This window comes from Electrona antarctica (assembly GCF_951216825.1).
Source record: "Electrona antarctica genome assembly, chromosome: 13".
In the NCBI taxonomy this organism is placed as follows: Eukaryota; Metazoa; Chordata; class Actinopteri; order Myctophiformes; family Myctophidae; genus Electrona; species Electrona antarctica.
Window position 1 is genome coordinate 29,987,440 of NC_136794.1, and position 27,999 is coordinate 30,015,438.

At 43.9% G+C, this 27,999-nt stretch overlaps 1 protein-coding gene across 4 annotated transcripts in view; it reads left to right on the plus strand.

Annotated features, from left to right (window-relative positions):
- The window catches only part of LOC306935094 (glycophorin-C-like), a 129,791-nt gene that overhangs the window by 49,376 nt on the left and 52,416 nt on the right, over nucleotides 1-27,999 (plus strand). The window contains exon 2 of one of the 4 annotated variants that reach the window (XM_079517953.1): nucleotides 5,837-5,933. The exons of 1 other annotated variant lie outside the window; for it this stretch is intronic. The gene's annotated coding sequence lies outside the window, so the exon portion shown is untranslated. Of the gene's footprint in view, nucleotides 1-5,836; nucleotides 5,934-22,602; nucleotides 22,637-27,999 lie in introns of those variants that run through there. 2 more of the 4 variants (XM_079517952.1, XM_079517958.1) reach the window with 2 other exon arrangements.

Below are 27,999 nucleotides of genomic sequence, written 5' to 3' on the forward strand. Positions count from 1 at the left end.
TCCATCCATCTTCAACCGCTTATCCGTAGTCGGGTCGCGGGGGCAACAGCTCCACCAGAGTGCTCCAGACTTCCCTCTCCAGAGCAACATTAGTGACTTCCTCCTGGGGGATTCCGAGACGTTCCAAGGCCAGTGAGTCGATGAATTTCCTCCAACTGCGCCTTGGTCTGCCCCGGGGTCTCCTCCCAGTGGGACGTGCATCGAGGACCTCCCTAGGGAGGCGCCCGAGAGGCATCATAACCAGATGCCCGAACCACCTCAGCTGACTCCTTTCCAGGCGAAGGAGCAGCGGTTCTACTCCGAGTCTCTCTCGTGTGACTGAACTTCTCACCCTATCTCTAAGGGAGATGCCAGCCACCCGTCGAAGAAAACTCATTTCGGCCGCTTGTATTCGCAACCTTATTCTTTCGGTCATGACCCACACTTCATGACCATAGGTGAGAGCCTTCTGGCTCAACTCAGTGCGGTACAGTGACTGCAATACCGCCCCTGCCGCTCCGATTCTCCGGCTGATCTCCTTCTCCGTCCTCCCCTCACTCGTGAACAAGACCCCGAGATACTTGAACTCCTTCACCTGGGGTAATGCCTCATTCCCTACCCGGACTGCACAATCCACCGGTTTCCTGCTGAGAACCATGGCCTCAGATTTGGAGACGCTGATCCTCATCCCCGCCGCCGTACACTCTGCTGCGAACCGGTCCAGTGAGTGAGTGAGTGCCCAAATCGGAAAAATGCGGAAGTAGACCGTTCTTCCGGGTGCTTCAAAACGCCACTGAGCAACTTCCACTGAAATGAATAGCGAGGGGGCGGGGCTGTTGCTCCGGTTTGGCCTCTATCCTTTTATTACTCTATGGTTTCCCCCCCGTTCGCCTCACTGCCTGTCATGTCTGCGCACGCACGCACCTACTTGCAAGTGTGCCATTTGGCCGTTTGCCTGTAGGATTATTCTGTGTGGGTACAACCTTTGTCAAGTAGTAGGCTACATGAATCACACATCACAGTTACATCATCATGAATGGAATACATTTTTAGGCTATATTAATTTAACCCATTCCTGAGAAGTGTGCAGTGCACCTTAAAGCAGTCATGTAGTGTAGGCGGTCCCCCACGACTGCTGTGAGTGACGCCATGTTAATGAAATTTAGCCTGGCAAGGCAGTCATAATCAACGTTTATGGAGTGATTGATGAATGAATGCATTATAAACATATGGATGAAGGCTGGTGTGGGCTGGGTGGATGGTTATATCTCCGACGTGGTGTACACAGAAACTGTGTGGGTTCTCAAAATGCATTTTGTGCTCAAACATGAAGATTTAGGAGTATATACAATACATTTGTGCACAATAATGAGCAGGATAATATGTCTATACAACAAGTATATGCGATACCTTAGAATTGATGTAGACGTAGTTGACAGTGCATGAACATAATTACCTTGACATTAATTAGCGTTAACGAGTACCAGCTAGACACTTCGCACACACACCCGCCCTCTAGTCACACTTCTCTCCAAAAGCCCTTGAATATGATGGAATACGATTAAGGATTACTGTCATTATGGTAATCTCACACTTCATATCGCACACACCATACCTGTAACCTTCATTAGCCCTCCAATGTTTTTTAATTGTATTGTTCTAGGGGCCACTAGGGGGCGAAATATAATAGGAGTGCATGTCCATTTATGCCAAAATCTAAATACTATATTATCCCAGGGATTATTGATAAATCTGATCTCCCGCTGTGGTCCCGTGGTCAAATTCATCTCACACATATGCGCGTGCATATGTTTTAAAAGGAACCCTGGCTAATAAGACAAATATGCCTTAAAACATTATACTTACCCTCTACAACTAAAATAAAAAAATATAAACACCTTCAATATTTTATTTCTTTCATCTTTCACTCAATAGTAACTGCTCCGGTCGCAAGTTGATGATGTCCATGTGTGTCCAGCCCTATGGAATATATGTAATGCACGTACTAATAAAGTATTTAAAATATTGCTTTGATGCTCATATTAACCTTAGGAAGTATTAAGTTGGTTTTTATTAGCACGTGCATTCCATACATTCCATAGGGCTAGACCACACATGGACATATGACATCATCAACTTGCGACGGGAGCAGTTCCTATTGAGTGGAAGATTCTCTTTTTATCAAAGAAATACAATATTTAAGGTGTATTTTTTTTTGTTTTGTTATAGAGGGCAAGTATAATGTTTTAAGGCATATTTGTCTTATTAGCCAGGGTTCCTTTTAACAGAGCCATTAAAGCACTGTTTAAATGGCTGAATGATTTTACTTGTAACATTGTAAATGGTTATTCAGTAGCTATTGTCTTTAATTGCGTGATTTTAATTGCTTGTAACCCTACCAATTTCGTATGACACATCGTTGATGTATGCCTTTACAAAATATATCTTTTTTTACATGTATTATGTATTAGTTTTATAGTTATAGATTTTTGGAGAGGAGTAATATGTTTAGATGCCTGTCAAATGGTCAGACAATGTTGCTCCCCTTGTCTACGACGAAAATGGGTGTAGACAAAGCCAACGACGGCAACCGACCAGACATGAGTTTTGCCGTGAGCGGCCTAATACATATAATTTTGGGGCTCCTTGACATGAAAAAGGGTGAGGACCACTCATATAGAAACATACGTTTTTCAAAAAACTGTTTGACATTTGAAGAATCCGCCTCAGGTCTTAAGGCGAGACATGGCAGGTGAAATCCACATTTTTCAATTTTGAGATTTTTGTAATACAAAAATTCTTAGTCTTAATGTAAGTAATCAACTGGAGAAGTTTCATTGTGATAGCTATTAGTTAACTTTTTTACCCTATTCAGCTGTAGTGTCTCACCTTAATGGGTTACTATTAGACACTCTAACATCCTACCTATCATCCCCCCTGCATGGCCACCTGCTGTTTATACGTCACTTTCTGTTGCTCTGCCCTTTGCTCATCATCGACGCAACAGATCACTTGAGGCCAGTTGGTGATGGTGTTGTTGTTGGCGAAGGATTGAATTGGATTAATACCTTAAGCAAGTTATGTAAGGCAGCATCTGTGGTGCCGCATGGATTGACACCAGCATTGGAGAATCACCCCAGTAGTGATTAAAGCGCTTTACATGTTGATTACATGGAAAACATGTTCATGTCAAGGATCCTCAAATTGATTATTTATTTCAGGCTGCAGATCTCCATCTGAGAAAACATTTGTGCCAGCGACCCCCATGGCCAAAAGAATACATAATCTATTTGGGGGTCCTTGACACAAAGAAGTTTGAGAAGCACTGCGCTAATAGGGTTCATGATGCAGTGGGAAATGCACACAAACCACTGTGGTGGTACTCTGAGAGAGGCTGAGGTTGCAGTGAATGTGGTGGTTGCTCTCTTGGCCATCAGGACACCTATACATCACAAATGACATGAAAGGTCCGTGCTCTGCTGAGAGAGCAAAGCAATATTAATGCGGGCTCTTATGATCATTGTACTGTGCAAAAACAATCAGACGCAGGCCATGGAGAAAGCTTAAGAACCGCTGAGATGAACTGAATGAAGGAATTTACTTACCTGTTATTGTCTTCCATCTCTCTCTCTCTCTCTCTCTCTCTCTCTCTCTCTCTCTCTCTCTCTCTCTCTCTCTCTCACACACACACACACACACAATGCTCATGTGTCCTACTACAGTATATACAGTACTTACTTCTTTCTGGACTTGTTTTCATTGACATAGTTGCTTATTTTCTCTCGAAAAATCTGGCAACACTGACGGCGGGTCGGCCAGCACAGGCAAAAACATAATTTCCATTTAGGTGATTAGCGTAGCACCTTGTATTTTGCTGAAAAAGCCCCCTCCCCTCACAGAGGGTGTCTTCTACAAGGTCAGACGCGCAACAACAAAAAAGCACACTGGGAGAAGAGCAAACACCGCGGTGGTAATTGATTTAACCGCGGTTGTGTGAGATTCAGACATGGCTTACTGAGCCGCAGATTTATTACCTTATCTTCACGTTTGTTTTTTTGCTTCTCCGCTGATTAAAGTCAGCGGCCGACGAAAGGCGAGGAGGACGGGAAAAAGAACCATCATAAAGGATGTTATGTTAATGGTCGTGGCACGGAGAGGCATAGCAGCATGCTCATACAACCTTTGATTCTGTGAAAAAATAAAAACGCTAAACAAAGGGAATGTATTAAATGTAGTATATCATATATATATTTATTTATGTATTCATTTATTCACAGAATCAAAGGTTTTATGATAATGATTCACCAGGATCCTGGATGGCTAAATATTTGTGTAAATATATATGGTAAAAATGTATGGCCGATTTTTCAGAGGAACCAAGGTATATGAAATGGAGGTAAGGTCACCGACGTCAATTTCGCTATCACGCAATTCCCCACGGCAGATTCGTCGCACCATGGGAGCCAAACTACACCCGGAAGTTCGGCAGAATGCACTGGAGTCAGTGAGAGCCCAGTGACTGCAGCTCATGAACAAACACTATTTCTGAATGACTGAGATCTTTTGTAAAGTAATCGCTTCTGGAAAATAACAGACATATAACACATTATTGACTGCTGTGTTGCTTTTCGATGTGTACACTGTGTAATTTTATAGAGGTGTATATAAAGAGCAAAAAGTATGTTTCTGAACGTGCCAAGTATCACGAGACTGTCCACCGTTTCCTGGCTAGCAGCCAAATCTCGCGATACCCCCGGAACAGAAATGATACCGGCTGCTGTTTAAATTATCAAATAAATGATGCACTGTGCACTCACAAGCAAGTGATTAGAAAACAAACTGTGACATGTCTTCTTTAATATTCCTGAACCGATTATATGACACAGGTCTCAATGGTTCATAAATAATGTTTGTTTTTTGACCAATCTGTAATTTTTACTGGTTAAATATTATTGAAATGCCTGTATACCAAAATTCATAATAAACAGATGTTTTAAAAAAAAGTTTGTTATGAGCTGGTCCAGCTTGCTCCATTCACTGCTTTGTATTCATGTAACTTCCGGTCACGAGATTTGGCTCCCATGAAAGTGTCATGGCGCAGCACAGTCACATGACCATGACCTTTCCTTCTCTAAACTTCCACAACTTGCACAAATTTGGGCATGTACAACTTCCTGGTCTCAACCAAGGATAGTCTAAGAAGGATAAGACGCGAAGACCGTACGGGCGACGCCATGTTGCTTTGGAAGGAAAGAAACATGCGCAGTTGTGCATGTTCAACTTCCTGGTCTCAACTGCGCATGTTTCTTTCCTTCCAAAGCAACATGGCGTCGCCCGTACGGTCTTCGCGTCTTATCCTTCTTAGACTATCCTTGGTCTCAACTACGCATGTTTCTTTCCTTCCATGGAGCAACATGGCGTCCACCGTACGGTCTTCACTTCTCGTCCTCTTTAGATAGTCCTTGAGTGGCCTGGGCCATGGCTCAGTGGTCCAGGCACCTTGGCTGGTAATCCAGTCTGGCAGTGTGCCCCGGGTTCGACTCCCGATCCCGACGGCCTTTACTGCATGTCTTCCCCCCCATCTCTCTCCCCATTTCCTGTCAGCCTACTGTCTGTCCCTCCATAAAATATATAAAATAAAGGCGAAAGCCACAAAAACAAAACATAAAAAAAAAAAAAAAAAAGATGGTCCTCGAGTGGAACCAGGAAACCATGCGCACTGCTATGCCCTGAAATCCCGATGTTCATTCAACTGTTTTTCGTTGACTATTTACATGTGTGTGCACTCTCAGAGTTGGAGCCAACTTTACCCTGTGTTTATGTAACAAAATAAATGCTGTACCCTTTGTTTTGGTAGGCGGGGTGCCGCTTTGATGGTCCACCGACAAACGGTGAAAACAGGTGAAAACTACAGCGAGAGAGGCCAACGTGTTTCTGCAGGTAAACATGCAAAGGTGAACATAATCATCTCTGTCGGGTGGAAACCTCATATGTCCAAAACTGTTACTTTTCAGGATTCAAATTCCAAAGCATCAAAAGTAGCAGAGCCACAAGCTTGAAACGTGTCGCTTTGCACCGCTTGTGTAACACTGTAGTATGATCACATAGGCCATTGATTAAAAAAAACAAACAATGGAGATAAGAGGTTTCTGCCTGACAACAATATAACATTAACATTCATGCTTTACTGTGTAGGTGTGAGCAAAATGGCACAGCGCAGTCAGCAGCATATAGTGTGCTCGTACACACTTAACATGTAAACAAATTGCACCTGTGCATTGTGTGTTATGTACATAGACGTGCACATATAGGAACACACAAGTGTGGACACACACACACACAGATACGGTATGTAATGTACCACCTATAGGACAGAAACAACTCCCCACACATACCTTCTGTTTGATTTACCCCACGGCTGAACAAACACGCACGCACGGCACCACACAAAGCATCACACAACACACACTGATCTTTGCTTTGCTTCACCATGTTTTCTCCTCCCACCAGTCTGTGTAGTAGACATGACCGTGTGCATTGGCATTTGCCCCCCACCACCCCCCCCCCCCCCCCACACACACACACGCACTCACCCAGGACCAAACCAAGCGTCATAGATTTCCAGTCGTCTAGTATTAGCCTCTGACTCCCGCCCGCGTCTCAGAGAAAGAGCCCCCCCACCCCCCACCGTGACACCCAACCTCATCGCCCACCTCCCCGCCCATTTTGCTCGCTATACTCGTTCACGCTTATCTGAGCCGAGTGAGCGCACGAGAGAGAGAGAGGGAGAGAAGAAGAGGAAGGGTGGCTGGCTGGGGGGTTGGAAGGAGGGGATGGATGAAGGGAATCCGGGGGCAGCAGACAGAATGAACGATAAGAACAGTGGGAGGAGTGTCTGAGATTGAGGACAGAAGACGACAGGGAGAGATGGTGGGTGGAGTGGCGAGGCCGAGCGATGAGTCGAAGGAGAGGTGAGCCAGAAGAGGAGTAGCAGCAGCTGGAAGAAGTACTCTGATTTATTCCTTTTGTTTTTTTTACAATACCAATATCGCTGTCGGGCAAAAACCTTGTATCTCCACATTTTTACTTTTTGTGTTTTATCTTAAATTAACGCCCTTACTTGATCATACAGCATCGCACAAAAGTAGCAGTCAGATCCACAAGCTCAAAACGCGGCACGAAGCGATGCATTTTGAGCTTGTAGATCTCATACTTCTGCAATTTGGAATTTGAATGCTGAAACCTAACCGCTCTTATACAGTATTTAAAAAAAACTGTTACAAGAAAAGGACTGTATTCAACGACTTGAGTAGTATAAACATTACAAAAGTATTGGCCTCAAAGTATATTCAACGTAAAACTACTACATTTCAGAAATCTACAAGTTCAACAATGCACCGTGAGTTTATCGAAAAGTAGCCTCGGAAACCCAGGCGTTTTTATTTCCAGAAAAAAGTCCACTTCAATTCGGCATAGAGTAGCGCAAATGTCAATCACTCTGCTGATTTCTGATCGTCTGCACCTTTGTTAAATTGACGCACACACCTACACACACACACTCCTCTCTCTCTCTGTCGCTCTAATTAATTAGTCTCATGTCGCGCAGCTGCGTCTAGATTCTCCCGGCGGATCCTGCCGGGAGCTGCCTATGCCATAGAAAGCATAGGTGGACCCCAGGCTAATCGAAAAGCCGAAGTATAAAATTGGGGTGATAATGTTTTGTAGTTAAACAGTCAAATGATTGCAGTGGGGTAAAGAAGTACAATATTTTGTGGCCTGGGCCGTGGCTCAGCGGTCCAGGCACCTTGGCTGGTAATCCAGTCTGGCAAAGATCATGGCAAAGATCATGTGCACACTACTTAAGTACAGTATTTGAGTAAACCACTGGAAGCAGACACTTGGAGCAGGAGGGAAGGAGAGAGAGGGGGGGAGAGAGGGGGGAGAGAGGGAGGGACGTTATGGGAAACAATAATGGAAGAATCAGTGCAGAGACATTGTCAGCAGTGATAATGTGGCATGCATTAAAATGTGAATGGAATCACTCAGCTTGATGAAGGAGACATTGTGTGATGAGAAAAGGATTCGGGGCTGAATTACAGACCTTGCACTGGCTCTTTCCAAAAGGAAAGGAGGAGAAGCAGGATTAAACCTACACACACTAATCATCATCTATTGTTTCAGTGATGGTCACAGGGCCACATGTTGGATTTTAGATCAGGAGCCACAGCGCCTCTTGTTGGTGTCTTCCGGTACTACAAACAAAAAGCAGCTGGGAACCTGGCCAGTTGCCTGGCGTATGAGTGGCCTCCTGTTGTGTCTGCTTGCACATGAGTGTGAAAGCGACACTTTCTCAAAGTCTCTCCCAGCCTGAAATTCTGCTGGGCGATATAATTTCAAATCAATATCTCAATTATTTCAAACTGTGTGTGTGTGTGTGTGTGTGTGTGTGTGTGTGTGTGTGTGTGTGTGTGTGTGTGTGTGTGTGTGTGTGTGTGTGTGTGTGTGTGTGTGTGTGTGTGTGTGTGTGTGTGTGTGTGTGTGTGTGTGTGTGTGTGTGTGTGTGTGTGTGTGTGTGTGCACAAAACTCATTGACTGCGGGTCACTGTGCAAAACTTGTTGACTGCCAGTGTTTCTCTACAACAGTCTGCACAATGCCAGCATGTTTACTAATCCTTCAAGACCCACAGAATATTTTGTTCTATGACAATGTACACCAAATATCTCAAAAGAAAGACGAGAGTCTCTACTTTCATCTGGGAACAAAGGTGTTACCGTGATGTTCCGTTCTTTAGTTATTGGCTACGGAGCCCCTGAATGGCCATGCATTCAAAATATATTTGATCTTGTCCGGACGAGATAATATCTTGTCCGGACGAGATAATATCTTGTCCGGACGAGATAATATCTCGTCCGGACAAGATATTATCTCGTCCGGACAAGATGATTATTATCTCGTCCGGACAAGATAATTATTATCTCGTCCAGACAAGATATTATCTCGTCCGTACAAGATATTATCTCGTCCGGACAAGATATTATCTCGTTATTTTGAATGCATGGCCATTCAGGGGCTCCGTAGAAAGCAGACATTTTTATGTATTTAATAAATCCTATACTATTAGATTAAACCGACTTGGATTTATATATATATACACACACATACCACCAACACCAGGGGGTTCTGCTAATAGTTGTTTCCCATGGGTGGTTGTTATTTTATATCTATCTCCCTGCGCTTAAAGCTGCTATAAGCAATGTCAAAATGTTAATGACCTTTTTCTTTTATTATTTTTTGGTATTAAGACGCTCCCAAAAACATGTAGTCTCTGACACAAATAGGGGCCGCAATCTGCATTCAAAGATTTTCCTATAAGCTTTGTCATTGGTCGATTTCCCTGTCTACTTCCTGATTGGTTAGTCATTTCAACCGGGTATTTTCTTTTGACCAATGACAAAGCTTCTAGGAACATCTTTGAATGCAGATTGTGACTACATTTTATTTTGTGAGCGTTTTACTCATTGCTGGCTGTCTGAATACCAAGAAAAAAGAAAGAAAATCATATTGCTTATACCGTAGCTACTTTAATGGTTAATGATGGTTGTCTAATTGTGCTGATCAGGGAGAAAAAATTTAGCAGAGCCTGAACGCCAGGATAAAAGACAATATCCACACTTATTCTGTAATAAAGTATTGGTTCGATCTATTCATGAGTTATCTGACTAAAGCACATTTACTTGTATCCTTAGAGTGACACTATTTTATACTTACTATTTTACACTTTAATACAATGTAATTTCGTCCAATATGTACGGTTGAGTATGTTAATACAACATACTGGTTAAATAAAGGTTAAATAAAAAAATAAACAAACATAACATACAATCTGTATAGTTTATACAATTGTGGTGGTTGTTTTTGTCTCTGCTCTTCTATTGAGACATTTAGATCGTGTCAAAGGTCATGTCTCACCTAGACACAGGATCTGACACGCATTGTGGCCTGATGGTCGGGATTAAATGTATCCCTCGAGCAAGCAGGCATTCTCTAATAGCTCAATAGACCAATTCATTGTTTACAAACATTGGGACTGGGCGCATGGGTGACTGTTTCATGTAATCAATTCCCAACAGATCTCCAAACCTGTTGTTTTGGGGAGCGCTGGTTTCAGTCCATTCAACCTCCTCTTGTGAGTTGGCTAGTGAGATGCACCCTAGGAGACATTTATACTTCAAAGCCCAACAGTATTGCGCACATAGAACAGCTGATATACAAGCTCACACATAGAGGTCTGCGTGCACGACACCATCGCGGGACGAAGCATAAATTATACTTGATGGGCTGCAGGTGCGCGTGCAGCTGTGCACAAATAGGCTCTGCTGCCGTGTTCATGAGCGCACCTCCTGTTATGACAGCAACTGGAAGTGTGGTTTTGAGGACAACCGTTTTGAATTGCTATTATTGTTCAAACACAACAGAAACCAAGGATTATATATTCCTCCACACTGGGATAAAACATTTTTTACACGTGAGTGCAGTTAGAACGTTTCCATTGCATCTTATGAGAGGTGGTGTTCTTCTGCTGCCGTGATGCGCGCGCATGCTGTTGCTTATCAGTGTGACGTCGTCTGTTAAGGCGTCTATAGGCAAACATTTCAGCACTTGCGCCGGAAACCAAGTTCAATTCCGGGTAGAAGAGGAAAGTTGCATAGTGTACAGAGTATCTGCAATTTACTTGAATATTTTTTAATACTTTTGACTTTTCACTCCACCACATTTCAAAGACCTCATTTCTAGGAATATTTTGAATAATGTTCTGGCGATCCCTGGCACAAAAAACATCACATGAGGCTCCACGGCCAAATTATATATAACTAGAAAAAGTGCCCTTCTGGGCACAGGTCTCCACCAGGAGGATAGGACTGTGTGTGATGTTTGGCAAAATGTTTAGGAGTAATATAAACATGTTTTTTTGTTTGTTTGTTTTTTGCAACAATTTTCTTCATTTTGTTGAGGAAATGCAGAGCCAGATCACTCATAGCATCTCTGAGGATAGAATTCTGGATGAGCAGGACGTGCAGCATTTTGAACGAAACGGGCCACTCCTGAAAACTTTGGAAGGCAATGTTAGCCAATCAGTGTAGAATCTGAGAAATCCAACAGACTCGTCTTGATCACATGACATTTGGATGAAATCCGTGCGACTAACATAAGCAATGTGTTTAGCAGAAATCGGCCTCATGGTGGCGCTATAACCGGCAGATGTGGAGGGATGCAGGGAAAATGTTTTTCCATGGCCTCTAGGGAGTGCGCATACATAAGTTGTATACAGATTGATGCAGTTATAGCTAAAAACAGGAATTGGCCTGTTATAGCGCCACCATGAGGCTGATTTGGAAAATAATGAGTGGCATGTCGTCCTCGGCCTAGTGGAAATGTGCGTGTATAATTTCACGGAAATTGCACACTGTTTGTGTGATTTGTGGCATTTTGTTCGAAACGGACCATTCATGTGAGCTTTGGAAGCCAATATTAGCCAATCAGGATGGAATATGGGAAATTGTGCAAATCCGTGTTGATCACATGACTATGTAGATGGTATATACCGAATTGTGTGATGTATGGATAAAATGTGTACGGGTAATCTACAGAAATGTGTTTTGCCTAAATCGGCCTCATGGTGGCGCTATAACAGGCCGTTGAGGAATATTTGGGGCAGAGGTTCATCGTTGGCATCCATGGAGTGTGTGTGCACAGTTTGGCATGGATCGGGCCAACGGTACCGGAGATTAGCTGATAACGGACGGACGGAAGGACGGAAGGAAGGAAGGAAGGAAGGACGGACACACACACACACACACACACACACACACACACACACACACGGACGGAGTGCAAAACATACTCTCTCCCCATGCCTTCGGCCTGGTGGAGACCATAATTTTGGGGTCCTTGACTTGAAAATGTTTGAGAAGCACTGAGTTAGAAGGCATTTTGTAGGACGGGCCTCAGGTCTTTAATGGGTTAACTCAAGTATTGAGGCTGAGCAGTACTTTGTCCATTGAAGTGCACGATCCTAAAGTTTGCAGAGATGTGTTTGATACGCCAACCGGGGGGGACTCTCTCTGACATTGGCCGAAGCATCATGGTCCTAGGACATTAGCTTTAGGTTCTATAGTGGAGTGGGGGTTGGGGGGTGCATCATGGTCCGTGATGGGTACACCACTAGATTGGATCTATATCTACAGACATTCCCTGTGGGCCCTTGTCCGAAAGAAAATGTGTAGTTGCCTTTTTTTCCCTTCCCTTCTTTTTTCTCTGAAGGAGAGTTCGCTTGGTATTGCTTATCTCATCCGGGTGGGGTGGAGGGGGGTTGGGGGGTATATACGGCAAAATTGCAACGTGGAAAGAAAGTGGTGCAATCAATCCCATCCTCTCTACAAAGTGTTTCAGAGAGCAGCCACCACCACCTCCACTGTCCCGTCTGCAGTGTCCCTTATACCTTCTCAAAGGGCTGGAGAACTAGTTTTCGCCAGCTGCCAGGCGCAGCTGCGCTAATGACTTTGGGATAGGATGGGCACGTCTAGAGTTTGAATGGACAGGTATCAGTCAAAAGGGAGACATTGAAGAGGAAGAACAGGTGGGGAAGGATGAACATATGGAATGTCAGAACAGGTCAGCTCCGTATATGGAGATCTAAGGGTTTGATGAGGTCAGATCAACATGCTGTCCGTGAGGTCAGATGTAGAGTTGCTGGCTGGCTCATGTGCAGATCTAGCTGATGATCCAGTCTTCTCCATGTATGGCTATCCAGGGTTTGATGAGGTCAGTGTCGGGATCTTCATATATGGAGATGGCCATATATGGAGACGGCCATGGAGCGTATCACGAGGCGTGACGGACTGACATGAAATGAAGTGTGACTGACTGACATGAAATGCAGGTTTTCATAGTAAACTGCGACCTACAGTCGCAATAACTGTAATGATGTCCTCTGTGACCACATGATGCAACATTGTGCTACTGTTTCAGACTTAATAGAGATGCACAATACAATTGGTACTTTTTTCGAAATTGGCCATAACGGCCATGGAAATGCCATGTCAGTATCGAACCGATCTCAAAATAATCGCAATTATTTTCACTGATATTAATGACGCATGGAAAATGTAAAAAAATCAACAATGAGTTGAATATAATAAACTAGAAAAAGTGCCCTTCTGGGCACAGGTCTCCACCGGGGGGGGGGGGGGGGGTGTGTGTGTGTGTGTGTGTGTGTGTGAGAGAGAGACGCGGCTTGGCCTGTTGTAGCGCCACCATGAGGCTGATTTGAAAACTGTCAAGTGGCATTTCTTCCAAAGCCTAGTGGGAATATGCATGCACAGTTTCACCACAATCGGACGCAGCGTTGAGTAGTTGTGGCGATTTGTACAAAACGGGTACAAAGAGGGCTACTCCTGAAAGGTTTAGAAGCCAATCGTAGCCAATGAGGGTGGATTATGAGAAATCAAATAAACCCGTCTTGATCACATGACTATGGAGAGCATGTGTACCGATTTGCGTGAAATTTGGATAAATTCTGAAGGATAAGCCTCCTGGTGGCGCTATAAAGAGCAGATGTGAAAAATTCCAGTCAACGGTTTTTCCTTGGCCTCTAGGGAGTTGGCATACAAAGTTATCCACAGATCCGTGCAGTTAGAGGTAAAAACACTTTTCGGCCAGTTATAGCGCCACCATGAGGCTGAGTTGAAAATGTTCATGTGGCATTTCTTCCTCAGCCTAGTGGGAATGTGCGTGCACAATTTCATGGAAATCACACGATGTGTTCATGATTTGTAGCATTTTGTTTGAAACTGAGCACTCCTGCGAACTTTGGAAGCCAATCTTAGCCAATCAGGATGGAGTCTGAGAAATCTGAAAGACGCGTTTCGTTGAATGGCTCTAGAGAGACTGTGTACCAATTTGCGTGATGTTTGGACAAAATCTGTAGGTGTACTGTCCAAAAACTTGTTTTGCAGAAAGTGGCCTCCTGGTGGCGCTATAACAGGCCGTTCTGGAAATTTTGGGGAAGAGGTTCATCGATGGCATCCAGGGAGTGTGTGTGCAAAATTTGGCATCGACCTGGTTAACGGTGCCGGAGATTAGCTGTTCACAGACGGACGGACACACGGACACACGGACGGACGGAGTGCAAAACATACTCTCTCCCCATGCCTTCGGCCTGGAGGAGACAAATATATTAGCAATATATCGGTATTAGTTGATATGACCCTGAAAATAATCGGTGCATCTCTAGATTCATGGCCAGAAGCAATGCCATTGCATGTTCATGTGATGTGATATCCCCCCCACCACCGGCTCTGGGGTGAGCTGGGGACATAAAAGATGCCACCACAAGTGTTCTTGTCATGTCTCCTTGCTGACGCCTGAGCTGAAAGCAACAGGCATCCCTTTCAAAATGTAAATACAATACACAGACAGCTTTTTGCAGATTATTTCTCCGACCATTCAGTGATATGCGATTTTGCCACATCAATAACCCAATTAATCTGGTTCAAGGTGGTTAATTGGTGTTTAATCGGATTCATCAGACATTAACTGATCCGTTTCTGTTCAAATACTGATGGATTTGTGGGTTTTGTTATCGGTCCTCGACGGGCAGAAACCTCATATCTACATGTTTCAACTTTTCTTTCGGTAAATGAATGCCCCAAAGCGTCATAATAAGAATCTACTAGCTCACAGTGACCTTGTAGATTGGCTATTTTAATATCATATTTTAGATTTTCATAAAAGGCGCAGGTGGTTTGGTGTGTCTGTTGTTGTTGTTTTTTCAACAATGTATTTATTGATTTTCCTTTTTCCACACAAATGACAATACAAATATACAAAAAACAACAATGAACATTACAAGATCATATAAAGAAAGCAAAACAACAATAACCAAAAAAGAAAAACAACAACAGCACTACTAACTTCATCCAAATTACTCATACTTGTCTGTTGGTTTTATATAACTAGAGCGGTGCCCGTTGGGCACTGGCCTACTTGGAACGATGCAAGTTGGAAATGCATACCCCACCCAGTCCCTTTTATTCCCATATATGGAGTTCTTTGTCAGGCCAGCTCCATATATGGAGATCTAGTGGTGATCAGTTGGCTAATTTGGGCCCTGTCCAGAGCCTGTGCAGAGGCTTTTGTGCTGGTTCTGGACAACTGTGTATCCCACCGACTCAAGGCCGGCACTGCACTGCCTGTGGTGGTGTGGAACGCGTGTGTCAGTGGGGCGGTGAGGCAGTTCTTGAGTAATGTGGATTACAGACGTACACACAGAGAGAGACGAGGTGCATTTATAGACAGATATTGAACCTAGCATTAACACGAATGGATCCATTGGAACACGGGTTCTTTCCCCCTCTAATTTCCTAACCGTTTTGGACAAACAACCCCACAGCGACGTTAACGGTAGACGACCGTCGGTTTCATCAGCAGTCTGTCTAACCCCCCCACCCTTTCTGGTGTTGCATCTGCCTCTATCTGGCATGTGATGAGATGCAGCAATCTCTGGCAGGCCCAAATGACAGTGCTGAGAATCCCCACTGCGCTGTTTGTGTTTGCATTGTGTCACAAAATCCCATTCTGACGTTCAACTTCCAGCCGGTGAAATAATCATGGAGAGAGATGGGAGAGATGAGAGAGAGAGAGGAGGGGGGGGGGGGGGGGTTGATGGAGAGAAATGGGAGCTGTGATTGTGATGAATGTGCTTCCCACTGTTCTATCTGTCCAATGTTATCTCTCTTCACTCTACAATCCAATGTATTATCGTTGCAGTCGGCCGGAAACCTCTCATCTCCATATTCTAACTTTTAGTGTTTTTTTTTCCGAATGAACGCCCTACTTGATCATACGACGTCACACACAAGCATCAAAAGTAGCAGTTCCGCCTGCTCAAACCTGGTGCGAATTATCGCGTTTTGTGCTCGTAGATCTGCTACTTTTTATGCTTTTGAATTTGAATCCTGAAAAGTAAACGTTGTGGACATGAGGTTTCCAACCGAAAGAGACAATATCATCCAGGCATTCAATCTGGATGGTTAAATATTATGCATATTTCGAAACTCTCTCTCACTGTCATGTGCATAACATGGAGAGCATCCTACCAAACCGATGTCAAACCTGGCATGTGTCTCTCAAATGACGGACCAACGGTTCCCAGAGATTCGAAAAACCACTCTGTTTTCGCTCAATCTCTGTTCTGCCTGGCTGCGAGTCTTGGAAGACCCACACATTCCCTGTGTTTTCGGGAGATCGTATGCATCAGATTCCCTGACTGACCAACCCAAACGGTCAGCTTAACTGATTGGCCGAGCTTCGCAAAATCTCTGTGCTGCACAACCACTGTAATTGACAGCAGAAGAAATGGAACAGAATGTAGACGAAGGCCAATAATAAATCTAGAATTTGATTAAAGAATGGCAGAGATGTTGGGATGAAGGAGTAGAAGGAAGGCATCTTTTTCTGAAATTATGTTTTTAGTTTGGTCATCGTGTACAAGCATAATGAACAACTACATCATGAGATCAAGTGCATTACAATCATATATATATATATATATATAAAGGTATATTTCCCATGTTCTCAATGGTGACCAAAATTATAACATTTTCTTCAAGACAAGTGGCTCAGATCTACAAGCTCAAAACGCATCGTTAGGCTTGTGGATATTCTACTTTTGATGCTTTTGTGTGACAACATAGTATGATAAAGTAGGCCGTAGATTTACAAAAAGTAAAAAAAACCCACAAGAACTTGGAATATGGAGATAAGAGGTTTCTGCCCGACAGCGACAACATGCATGATGACAATCAGACAATGTATTAGCTACTTGCATCATGCATACATGCATGGTGATGGACCATAGTACTAACACCAGTAAGACACCCTGAGGGCGAGCCGAGAAGCGATGGGTGCACGCTTCTGCCTGGGTGACGGCAGACTGCTGGCCGAGCGATGGTGCTTTTGGCATGGGGGGGGTCAGATCAACATTTGGAATGAATTCTGTACTGGCCATATATGGAGCATGTCTTGAGTGTACAGGGTTTGATGAGGTCAGATCAACATATGGGGCCTGGGCCGGCCGAGCGGTCCAGGCACCTAGGCTGGTAATCCTGATCCCGACTACCTTTGCTGCGTGTGACCCCCCCCCCCCCCCCCCCCCATCTCTCTCCCCTTTTCCTGTCAAACTACTGTCTAGTATTAATAAAGGCAAAAAGAAAAAAAAAGATCAACATATGGAATGTCAGAACAGGTCGGCTCCATATATGGAGATCTAAGGGTTGCAGCGGGGGCAGTGTCTTGAGTGTACAGGGTTTGATGAGGTATCAGTCAAAAGGGAGACATCGAAGAGGAAGGACGGGGGGGGAAGGTCAGCTCCATATATGGAGATCTATAGGGGTTTGAGGTCAGATGTAGAGTTGCTGACCGGCTCCATGCAGATCTAGGTGATGATCTAGTAATGCTTCATAATGAGAAAAATCGCCCGGGTTATTTGTTCATTTCTGGAATAGCCTACAGTTCTTATATCATGCGATCTAAGATTTTCAAGAGAAAAAATAACGCTGTGACCCAGGGTGTTATCAGAGCTGTGTCTTGATGAACAGATAATCTGAGATATGATATGATATCACATGAGCAGAGCCGCACAGCCATAGTACTAATATAAATGCAATAGCTTTGCAATAAATGGTTAATGGTCATTCTGAGCTGAAGTGTTTCAATGAAACACAATTGTTTGGGCCGAACAAATAATTCGAAAAACGAAAAACAACAAAAATAAGTGTTTTACCCTGCCCTTTTTTCTTCTTTCTAATTTGTTCGGCCCAAAATATTGTTTTCATGAGCTGTCACGATCCAAGTTGGCTTTGTCCAAGGCGTAAAGGTCTTTAAATACATATTTTCTGAAACGTCTATGGGAAAAATGAATTGTAAATAGTCTTGCAGGCCTCTCTTCGGGGCGGGCCTGCGGCGCTCTATTGTTTTCTCCATTTCCTGAAAACTATACATTTTGGACATGCAGTACGCCTACAAGGTTTCTACCAGGCAGAGTGTTTACTCCATCGAGCGCTCATCAAATCGAAGACCCTTTAGCAAGTGAAGTGAAACCGCAAAAAAAACGTTTGTTACCTCTTAAGGAGATGTTTCTTCGGCAGAACATTTTCATTTTGTACATGTTTTAATAAGCATTCCTTGGCTATATGACTCATGAAGCTGCTCTCATTAGCTGCCTCAGGGCTGTGTTCTGCTCTGCTCTCCTCTCGCCACTGCTTTGTTTTATTATTATTGGGAACGGCAAGCAGCCACGACTACATGCAACTCCCTGTAGAGTTTCAAGGTTGAATAATATGTCAGTGGTTCTCAACCTGTGGGTCGAGACATCCCCACCTAACAAATACTATAAAAAATGGTCAAACATTGGCCAAATTGTAAAATAATCCAAGAGAAAGAGAGGCACTATATGTGCTGTCGTCTCACAGCTTGAAGGTCCTGGGTTCGATTCCCACTGGGGGCGCTGCATGGGGCGTGTTCTCTCCTCCGCGTCATCAGTGCCCATACCCAAGGTGCGGTTGGCGAAAGGGCCTTTCTGTGTGGAGTTTGCATGTTCTCCCCGTGTCTCCTAGGGTAGGTACCCTCACAAAAAACATGCAGTAATCCTGGTCTCTAAACTGCCAGCTGGGCCGCCTCATGGAGGAGAAAGGAACTGGTTGGAATAACGTGTCCTTTCCTCAAGCTACGTCCAACCGGGGAAACTCCCCCCTGTCAGGTGAAAAGTGGCTTGGACTCCTCATGCATTGAAGGAAGCATGAGGTCAGTCCGTTGCTCTCCCCAGGTTGGCAGAGGGAGTGTAGAGCCCAGGAATCAGGATTACATTAGCTAATTGACACTGGGTGAAAAAATGTATTCCAAAATTGTGGGATAAACATTTTTAGTTAAAGAAAAAGAAAGAGGCAAACATTAGCCATAGCTATTGTAGCTCTGCTATTATGACAATGTACAGTATCTGTGGAACCGAGTCAAACTAAATGTAATGCCTCAACTCCCACAATTCTAAGTGGTTGTCAGGGTGGGGCTGGGGGTTCCCCGGTTCATATACAGTATGATTACTTACTTATGTCCTGAAAGGGGGGGTGGTGTGTGTGTGTGTGTGTGTGTGTGTGTGTGTGTGTGTGTGTGTGTGTGTGTGTGTGTGTGTGTGTGTGTGTGTGTGTGTGTGTGTGTGTGTGTGTGTGTGTGTGTGTGTGTGTGTGTGTGTGTGTGTGTGTGTGTGTGTGTGTGTGTGTGTGTGTGTGTGTGTGTGTGTGTGTGTGTGTGTGTGTGTGTGTGTGTGTGTGTGTGTGTGTGTGTGTGTGTGTGTGTGTGTGCGCGCGATCTACAACATGTCACATCGTGCCACAAAGCCTAGCGGTCCTGACAGAGTGTCGCGGGTTCGACTCCCGATCCCGACGGCCTTTGTTGCGTGCCACTCCCCATATCTCTCTCCCTCATTTCCTGTCAACTTACTGTAAACTATCAAATAAAGGCAGAAAAAGCCCCAAAAACATGTATGAACATGCGCAATATCAGTATCGCAAAGAGGCAATGCAATATATTGTCTCTATATCGGCCACTTCTAAAGCCAGCAATATCCCTCTGTTTTAGCCTGTGCCCTTTGAAAAATAAACCACCACTCCGTTTGTGTGTGGGTGGGGGACTGTGCTAGCGACTTGCGTTGTTGTTCGACCTGGTCCAGTGGTTTAGCGAACTCACTAACACTTTTTGTTTAATAATGTTTAGTTTTCAATGTTGCAACACTTAAAATATAGAATATGAAATGTTAAAGGTAATATTGTATATCGTATCGATATCACAATATTTGGCATAAATATAACATTTTGTCCATATCGTGCATCCCTAGTTCACATGCACTGGAACCTTCAAATGATACAAAGTAAAGTGAAACCTCTTATCTCCATGTTGTAAATGAATGCCCTACTTGCTCATACTACAGCGTTACACGAAAGCATCAAGCATCGCGTTTCAAGCTTTTATATCTGCTCCTTTTGAATTTGAATCCTGAAAAGTAACCGTTTTGGAAATAATGAGGTTGAGAAGGTATTATGGCTTTTGTTACTTTCTGTACCTTTTGCCTTCGCTGTCACTTACATATTGGGCTGTGCAGCACACAAGTTGATGCGTTGCTGTTGAAGTTTCGATAAAAACGGTTGGTTGGTGTCGAGCATGCTTCAGACGAGCGAGAAAAATATAAAGGAATATATTAAAAGCCTGGGGTTTTAAAAAGAACACGGAACTGGCTGACGTAAATAATTTGTTTCCCCCCAATGCAAGAATCGTGTGAAGCAGAGAGAACGTGCAGGAGCTCAACTCAGATGGTAGCTTTGTAGAGCTGTTTAGCTTCTTGTAACAGCTCCAAACGTCAAATGTATCGTTGTATCTTCATGTCGCTACGCTTCCATTGAAAATGAATTGTAGCCTGTATCTTTGTAGCTGCCATTGGGAACGACGCCGCAGCTTGTACGATTTGCTATTTTCACCTAAACGGTTTCCCCAGAATAGAGATGCCCGGGTTCCAAGTGGTTAAAATAGAGTAAACAAACACAACAACTTGTATAGGGAAGCCAGAGAAACCTTTTGATTGTACCCTTGATCCATCCCTTGCATAAGCTACACATCTCCTTTTACAGTGCAAGTGTGGATGTACAAACAAGTGCAGTCAAATAAACACCTAAGCTTCTCTTTGAAACGATAATGGCATTGTACTTCACGAGTAATTGTCATACGGTACAAATACATGAACATATCTCTGCTGTCGGGGACAAACCAGCTTGGTCCAAATTATGAACTTGTCAGTGTGATATGTGATACTTGTCAGTGTGACCCCTTGGGTGGGCACCAGGGGGTCCCCAGCGAAGTAGTTAATATCACTTTAACCACTTTAACCATATTTTATATATTTTGAGTGGTGTAAGGAACAGCAATGTCCGTCCCTCCCTATGTCTGTGTCCCTATATGTTTAGGGTACCAACAGGTGCCAAAGTGGCGCTGTTGACCTAGAAACAGAGTGGTGCACTGTTGCCTGCTGATTACAATGTGGAGTGTGCGTGCATGTGAGAGAGAGAGAGAGAGGGGGGGGGGGGGGGGGGGGGGGGGGGAGGGAGCTGGGGAGAGAATACCACACTTATTTGTGAGAGAGAGTGTTATAGATATACAAGCTCATATCATTCAAACATAGCAGATATACAAGCTCATAGCACGTCACTTTGAGCCACAGCTTGTACATCTGCTATTTTTTATGCAAATTTGTGCAAACCTTTGAATATATATTTTTAAAGTGAGAAATGTTTACTCAAATCTTTGTTTCTGGAGGAGGTCCCTATCTGGGACAATATTTTTGAGATGGGGGTCTGCAGCCCAAATACATATCATTTTGGGGGTCCGTGACATGGAAAAGTTTGAGAATCTGTAGTGCTTGTGTGCTTCAACTAATGCCTCTGGCTCGAGGCTTCCATCTATTTTTATACTTTTCTTTCGCTTTGCTCTGTGTGGATTTTCTTTTTCTTTTTTTGCAGTGTGATCTTTTGGTGGCAGAATGCAGTGTGTTGTTTAGAAGTGTGTGTGTGTGAGATTCACACACACAGATACATGCCTTATCTTCCAAATCCCAATGGTACACAAACAAGTAAAGCAAGAGCCAGCTGGAAGGGCTGTTTCCTGTAATCAGTGTAAATGTTAAATGCTGTGTATGATATTGCTCATAAAAAACAACAAATCTAAGCCTTTTTTTAGTTTAATGTGCATTAGGCAACTGTTTTTTCATGTCGAGCTTAAGGACCTCCAAATGGACACACATTTGGCCATGGACCCCCATCTGTAAATGTTTTGTGCCAGCCGGTACTGATTTCGTTGCTATATTAGGTACTGTAACATTGCTGGGGACCCCCAGGAAGTAGGAATCATGTCAAATACATGAGTAGCTAATAGCGTTGTCTAATATAAGTGGTTTACACTGGAGGAATACATGCCAGCACTCAAGTTATCCGTTAGGATTCTTGTTTTATTTCAGTTTTCCCCAGCAGGCGTAACAAACAGACAGACGGACGTTTCGGCCGGGTGGCCTTCTTCAACTTTAATCTCTAATATAAGTGGTTAACATTAATGATACTTGATGAGCACATCTCTCTTTTCATTTGCTTTACAACGATACAACTGATATACAACACGCAAGCAACTTGTGAAAATGTACACAGTAGTTAACAAGAGTCTGTGACTAAATAATGGCTACAATATGGACAGGTTCTTTCCTGAAAAGCAACAGTTTTGGACATAAAAGGTTTATTTCCTCCACCACCAGACCAGAAATCTAACGCAATGTCAAATTAATTGCTTCTTCTTGCCTTTCATTTTTGTTATTGATTTGTGATTTTATACAGCAAAAATCCTCAGTGTTCATTTAACATTTCTGTCTGACATGTACAAAAATTTGGTTTAATTTGCACACTCCCAGAATTAAATTACGCCTGAGGAAAACTGTACCTTTTCAGGATACATCTACAGTAAGTCCTTGACTTGAACAGCGTTGAAGACACCTGGTCTATTCAGCTCCAGGTAATTCCCTCTGTTTTCTCAGTCACCATAGCTTGTCTGGGATCTAGTTAACACTGTCTGGGGTCTAAGAGACAGTTAAAGGCAGTTACAGTGATGTTTGACATAAACAGAGCCCTGGCATGCTGTGAATATTCATCCTGACAGGTAGCTCAGAAAGATCAGCCTCTCGTCATCATCATCGTCTGACCATTTATCTAAGATGACACATCTCGGAGCACTCATAATAGCTGGCTGGCTCTACCCGCCCACTCACACATTACAGTACAGCACATTGCACCTTATTGAAATTATGACCCGAAGAAATGCTCATTATTTGCAGCTCAAATCTTTCTTGAGAAGAAAATGTGCGACGTTAAGGCCTTCAGTGTCTGTGCCTGCAAGGATAAGTCGGTTATACAAGTCTATGATAACCAGGAGACGGTGATCATTCTCTGAGATGTATGGCTAAGATACAGCCACTGCGAATTGCTTTACCTATAAGTGAAAATTGTGAGAGAAGAGATTGCATGTACTTGTAGATATGATCATTTAAACGTCTTCTCACTTGCTATGTGAGGGGAAAATGGTGAAATATATGGCATATTGGCCCACTGCATCAAATTGACAACCCTTCATGCATATAATTCTACCCACTTTGCAACATACGCCTGCTCTCACAAGCCAAGCCAATCTAAACAACACGCAGAAAGCAACATGTAATCAAGAATTGTTTCGCTGATGAATAATGAGGCACGGCAACTCATCTGCAACTGTGTTAAGCGTTATAGTAAACAAAGTTAACCGCAAGTACGGGATTCACACCCAGCATCCCACTTGGACCGGGCCTCGATGCCGCGAGGTTCCTTGACACTTTGATGTACCGCTAAGCAAACAAAGCTTGGCTATCTGGAACAGAATAGCTTTTTAATTGCCACCCATTCTCCCTTAAAAATTAGACTGACTGGTTGGTTGTCATAGTGGTACAGATGCCAGGCAAACTGTTTTCGTACCCCTTTTGCTGGTGCCAGATGTTCCCCTGTCATTTCAGCTATTACATTAATTACCTAGAAAACTCATCGTCTCTCATCTCATACATTGTGCTCCAGTGTTACTGAAGAGACGCCACATGGCCATACAGCTCATTACAGCGCCGCTCATTCTGATCGCAAACTCTCATGAATTTATGCATTCACCGAGGCATGGCGAGCTAACGACGACACATCAGTCACATGGCGAACGAACAGCACGCTGCGTTCGCTCCTGTACCGTTCGCAATGTAACTGAAGTGGGCTCCTTCCCCATTGATAATTATGCCACGTTGCGTGGGTTTTGATAGTAGCCTTTTGGTGCTTTAGATTGCTCATGATCACTGTTCAATATACATTATCCCGTGGGTGTCTTACGAAGGCAGGCTCATGTTTCCGGGGAGGTTTGTTATGTGCTGCTGCCTACGGGACCCTGTGTTGTCGTCCATTAGAGAGATGCACTGTTTGTTGTAATTACTGAAAACAGCCAGGCAGGCAGGCAGACCCAGGCACACAGCACTGATGATTGGTTTTTCAGGGGCAAACGGAGAGCAATCACACTCATGCACATTGCACGCATGCATGAACGCACACGCACGCACATACAGCCTGCTTGACTGTCACAGTTTTACTTGGCTTGTGTGCTCCAGTGACCCGTAAAACTATGACCCTTCACGGTTCCATTTGGTTCCATCAGAGTTACATCCACACTTTACAATGTACTCGCAGCAGGCTGAAGGGGAAGGAGGAGGCAGCCACAATTCTGAAGTCAAATTAATGGGAAATTATAATATAACTAGAAAAAGTGCCCTTCCGGGCACAGGTCTCCACCAGGAGGATAGGACTGTGTGAGATGTTTGGCAAAATGTTTAGGAGTAATATAAACATGTTTGTTTGTTTGTTTGTTTTTTGCAACAATGTTCTTTTGTTGAGGAAATGCAGAGCCAGATCACTCATAGCATCTCTGAGGATAGAATTCTGGATGAGCAGGACATGTGCAGCATTTTGAACAAAACGGGCCACTCCTGAAAACTTTGGAAGGCAATGTTAGCCAATCAGTGTAGAATCTGAGAAATCCAACAGACTGTCTTGTTCACATGACTACAGAGATCATGTGTACCGATTTGCGTGAGATTTGGATGAAATCTGTGCGACTAACATAAGCAATGTGTTTTGCAGAAATCGGCCTCATGGTGGCGCTATAACCGGTAGATGTGGAGGGATGCAGAGACAATGTTTTTCCATGGCCTCTAGGGAGTGCGCATACATAAGTTGTATACAGATTAGGGCTGTCCCCGACTAGGATTTGTATAGTCGAAATTAATATGAATAAATTTGCTGTTAGTCGACTGATAGTCGACTGAACACCCCCCCCCCCCCAAAAAAAACAACACATTTGCATTAAGGTTGGGCGATATGCCAATTGTTTTCAATCGCCCATCGTCTGTTTTTGCAGCGCCGTTCGCTACGCGTTGAGAGCTTGTAGATCCGTCTATTTTTGCAGCGCAGCTGCGCAGCCAGGGTAACAAAATAAAAAATAAGTTACAGGTGGAGATGAAGTGAAGTTGGAACGGACAAGCAGCTGCAAGCCACGCTAACATCACAACCACTGGCTGGTGACAGTGTTGTTAGCCGCAGCAACATGTAGCCTGCCCTGGTAACTTCTCCTCCTCCCCGGAGAACTCTTGCCTCCCCGCACCGTCGGGGAGGCTGATCCACAAGCTCTCAAGGCATCGCGTCCTGCCTGTTTTTGCAGCGCCGTTCGCTACGCGTTGAGAGCTTGTAGATCTGTCTATTTTTGCAGCGCTGGTGTCGGGGTTCGTTCACGTTGTCAATAAAAAAATAACCTAGATTACAGGCGGAGATGAAGTTCAATCAGTGGGTTGAATCAGTAGCTACGCGCTAAGCTAACGATCCCCGACCCTACACTAACACTAGCAGCCTGTTTTTTATTTTCCCCCCGACTTCACGGGTGGCGCATTGGGATTGTGATGAGACACGAGACAGCAGTGTGCATTCTGTTGTGACTGTATATTATTAAACTGCATGGGTCTGGACTCCGGAGCATAAACAACATGTAGGCTACAGTACAGTAGCCTCCCTCGGCTCGGTCCCTCCCAGCCTTTACTCTGGCTGCCAGAGTGTTCCCCGATGCTGCGGTGCGGGGACTGGGAGCATACATTATAACGGAGGAGGGGTTTTCCACCCGGCCCAAAAGAAAAAAATCGTCCCGACTGTTTTCTTTTTTTTTTTTGGTGAACATCGACTGAGAGGTTGTCAGTCGACTGAGACCCGTTCCGATCGATTAGTCGACTATTCGACTAATCAAGGTCAGCCCTAATACAGATCGATGCAGTTATAGCTAAAAACAGGAATTGGCCTGTTATAGCGCCACCATGAGGCTGATTTGGAAAAGAATGAGTGGCATGTCGTCCTCGGCCTAGTGGAAATGTGCGTGTATAATTTCACGGAAATTGCACACTGTGTTTGTGATTTGCGACATTTTGTTCGAAACGGACCAATCATGTGAGCTTTGGAAGCCAATCTTAGCCAATCAGGATGGAAGATGGGAAATGGTGCAGATCCGTGTTGATCACATGACTATGAAGATAGTGTATACCGAATTGTGTGATGTATGGATAAAAGGTGTACGAGTAATGTACAGAAATGTGTTTTGCCTAAATCGGCCTCATGGTGGCGCTATAACAGGCCATTGAAGAATATTTGGGGCAGAGGTTCGTTGTTGGCATCCAGGGAGTGTGTGTGCAAAGTTTGGCATGGATCGGGCCAACGGTGCCGGAGATTAGCTGATAACGGACGGACGGAAAGACGGAAGGAAGGACGGACACACACACACACACACACACACGGACGGAGTGCAAAACATACTCTCTCCCCACGATAAAAAAAATATATATTAAAACATAATAATGGACTTTCTCCTGGTTTTTTGGTTAATGCCCGGCCTACAGTATACAGTAGGCCTACTGGCCTAAACGGTAAATCTAACGGTAAAGCATCTTTACTGCGCCTTTATCACATTATGCGTAATGAGACAGGGGTTAGGGGAGGTTGTAGGCATGTGGGAAGAAGTCGGGTAGCGTAGCGTAAACCTTTAGCAATTGGCTCAGGTCACTTTTTTTTATACTGCTCGTGTATGCATGGTGACTGGTGGGTAAATGTACTTAAAGTTACTTTCCACCCGTGGACCATCTGATTTATTTTCTCATTTTCTGCGCTTTCTTCCGACAGACCGTCAGGCAGGCATGGAAGCTTCAGTTGAACATTGAGTTGAGCCACACAACAGTGTGTCTGTTTTTATTAAGCTGTCACTACTATGCTAGGGAGAAATGTACTGTATCTGCTTTTGTTGGCATGGTAACACTTCCAGCAGTGTGAACTGAGTTGTTATCTTCACACTGGTCACACTGCGAGGACTTTAGCACTTTAAACTGTCGTGACGTGAGAATCATATTGAACCCATGGAGGAACTTTCACCTGATGATGATGATGATGATGATGCTATCAGACTGCTCTAAAAACAAACACGTCTATTTGGAGAATGATAGTCTAACATTCTAAACATACACAGACAAATCAGATAACAATAGTTTAGGCATTGCTTCACGACACATTGTGAGCTTTGTGTAGAACATCTCTTTTTGCTCTTTTTTTTCGTGGGATTCCTTTTAAGGCGGGGTGAGGTCGGGATCCGGAACCGGAGTAATCCAGAGGAACCAGATCCAACATTGATGAACCAAAGTAGATACCGTTGTATCTCCATATTGCAACGTTTTTATGGTTCTTCGTAAATGAATGCCCTACTTCATCATACAAGAGCGTCGCACAAAGGTAGTTATTTATAGTTACAAAATATCAAAAAAGGAACGGTTTTGGACATACAAGGTTTCCACCTGACAGCAATGCTATACTGTACTGTAGGTGTAGGAGCTTAACACAGGGTAACAGCAGTTTTACCCCCTCAATAGACTACAGAGTCACAATAGCCCTCCAAAGAATATTATGACCTTTTCTCTCGTACCACTGGACTTTATACATGTGTGTGCTACATTCCCACCTAAAGGTCAAAATGTGCAAGTGTCTCCTGGACTGAAAATCAATACGTGTTCAGAGGTGGTGACAAGAAGAATGCCCCCGAACGCTACAGCAAGTAAGACATGAGTTTGAGAGATACAAAGGTACAAGAGTTTGGCAGCAACAAGGTATGAAATACAAGCGTATAAGGGAATGTGCCAACCTCATGGACACCACGGGGCACGGAATGCATACAGTTGGGTGCCACCGATATTGTCCCTTATCATTTGACCCATTTAGGCCTGACCTCAAAATTTTAAAAAA